This window comes from Anser anser (genome assembly GCF_964211835.1).
Source record: "Anser anser genome assembly, chromosome: 1".
NCBI lineage: Eukaryota > Metazoa > Chordata > Aves > Anseriformes > Anatidae > Anser > Anser anser.
The window spans coordinates 80,780,161-80,782,811 of NC_139720.1; the positions used below are offsets into that span (position 1 = coordinate 80,780,161).

The 2,651-nt window shown below is 43.5% G+C and overlaps 1 long non-coding RNA gene across 1 annotated transcript; it reads left to right on the forward strand.

Annotated features, from left to right (window-relative positions):
* Window positions 1-345: 345 nt before the first annotated feature.
* Window positions 346-1,386, forward strand: LOC310899769. Its single transcript, XR_014584649.1, has 2 exons — window positions 346-483; window positions 572-1,386. It is a non-coding gene; the product is annotated as an uncharacterized lncRNA (long non-coding RNA).
* The last annotated feature ends 1,265 nt before the right edge of the window (window positions 1,387-2,651 follow it).

The following is a 2,651-nucleotide window of genomic DNA, read 5'->3' on the forward strand; positions in this document are numbered from 1 at the left end:
TGTTCTCCCGCCGTTAAGGCATGGAAGTTACTGGGGGTTTGCTGGTTGCCGGGCAAAGTTGTTCGACCAATGAAGAGTTAGTGGAAAAGGACTGCTGTGGGGCGAATGGTATAAGAAGGGAGCCTGTCCTCAGTATGGGATGCAACACGATATGATGTTCTGTCATCAATAAAGTAGTAGCAGTTACTGATCCTAAAAGAACCCTGGTGTCCGTGTGGTCGTTACGCCACAAATGGCACCCGAACAGGGACCTGAAGAAAAACAGGGACATAAACAACAGGAACAGGGACAGGCTAACAGAACGGGGACCAGGACAGGAACAGGGACATTGATCGCCTAATGAAGATAGGTTCGGCCAAACTCAGCAAACCGCTCTAAGAAGCTCGTACAGAAAGTCGCTGGAAATACGCGCATCGGAGCTGGAAGGAAGCTCAAGCTGAGAGAAGCGGACCCGCGCACACAACTGCCCCTCGCTGGCTGAAGGTAAGCAGTTGCGTCCTATGGGGAATCATACGTCCTTAGAAACAAAGACTTTCCTGGTAACCTTACAGCTTATTCCCTTTATTAACAGTCAGACAGTTTATGATCCTGAAACATGGGACCAAACTGAGGTCAAGGTGTGGGACTCAGCTACTAAAAACGACAAGGTTGTGGTGGTATTGCTCGACACCTGGCGAGCAGTCTCTGAGGCCTTGAAGAGCCATATGCGACCACAATCAGAAACGTGTGGTTTGCCAGATAGTGAGGGAGCTGCGGGCTCATCCACCGATCCTTCTGCTACACCATCGGCCCCCCCGGCGCTGCCGCCATCGCAGGCCTTTGCTGTTATGCCCCCTGGTGACCTGGACATTCCTTTTGATCCAGGCCCTATAGGCCCTGAAAAGGAGCCGGATCTGTTTCCCTTCGATCCGGGAGGAATAGGGTACATAAGGCCCGAAGGCCGAGTTGCTTAATAACTTAAAGCGGGACATATTGTTCCCACGACTAGCCCTGGAATTCTCCGGTATTTGTAATAAAGAAAAGGAATGGAAAATGGAGACTGTTATATGATCTGAGAAAAAATAAGTCATGGAAGATATGGGAGCACTTCAACCAGGATTACCAACTCCAGCTATGCTCCCCCAGTCATGGACATTAATAGTAATAGACTTAAAGGATTGTTTGTTAAACACTTGCCAGAATTCGGAAAACTTTGCCATGTTTATGTTTCAATTGATACCTCTTCTGATTATACATATGTATAGGCATACTCGGGTTTCTTATGAATATGTAAAAGCAACGTTCTATATATTTAGAAAGTTCGACGGTTGTGTGTGCGTGTTGGTAAGCATAGACTCCCCGTGCACCCAGCGCTGTTTACTTGCCTTTTATAAATATTACTAAATTCAGATTGAGTTGTATCTTCATTTATAACATAGGCAACTCCCTTCTAAGGGGAACAGAGGGCCCCATATGTCGGCCGGACCCTACCTGTGGGGAAGTCTGCTGCCTACCTGGGGCCCAGGTCAGGGACATTACCAGCAAACTTCCTGGCCTGGTTCACCCCTCCGATTATTACCCCTTAGTGATAATTCAGGCTGGCAGCAATGAAATCACTAAGAGAAGCCTAAATACTATCAAAAGGGACTTAAAGGATAGGGGCAGTTACTGGATGGAGTGGGAGTGCAGGTGGTATTTTCCTCCGTCCCTTCAGTGGTGGGGAGGGATGCTGAGCAGACCTGAAAAGTCTGGCTGATTAATACATGGCTGAGAGGCTGGTGCCATCGCAGGATTTTTTTTTTTTAATATTTTTTTTTGACCATGGTGCTGTTTACTTGACACCTGGCCTGATGGCTGCAGATGAATCCCACCTGTATCAAAGGGGGAAAAGGATCCCAGCCCAGGAGCTGGCAGGGCTCCTTGAAAGGGCTATAAACTAGGTATGAAATGATGAGAATGAAATTAGGCTAATTATAAACTAAGGTTTTATAGGGTTAGTGATGCAACTAAAAAAAAGCAATTATGATGCAATAAATACAATTATATGAATGTGTTAATACACATGTAGAAGTGCACACATTTTATGCATTTAAGAATCTACAACATTTCTATATCATATTCTTCTATTAAATATCCAGGTAAATACAGAATATGTGTTGATAAGATGAAGCATAAATGAACTGTTGCTCTTTCTTTGAAACTTTCTGATTAATTTACAGCCAGCTGTCAGGACAGCCATCTCCAGCTAATCAGAACAATCTTGCTTCTAGACAACCATACCAATTGTCTCTTTTTAAATAGGTAATAATTATTAGCCCTGAAAAGTTGAATAAATCATTTCTTTGACATTATGTTGTAAAATTATCATAATTTGGTTCATAGCCTATCATCAAACAATTTCCATTTTCATTAAGATTATATATAATGTTCCCAAATTGTATTTGTACCACGTTTGGTTAGGTGTTATGTTGACAGCCAATATAATAAACTCAGAGATGCAGTACCTCAGGCATTTGTTCATATGAATATTGTGGACCCATCTTCTTAGGCTCCATGGAATAAGATAGGCAGTTCCTTGAGCAGTAATTTGTACAGCTGACATGTTTGTCATCAGGATTTTGGACTGTCATGACACAAAGATTTCGCTTCATAGATCTAACTCCTGTCACGTG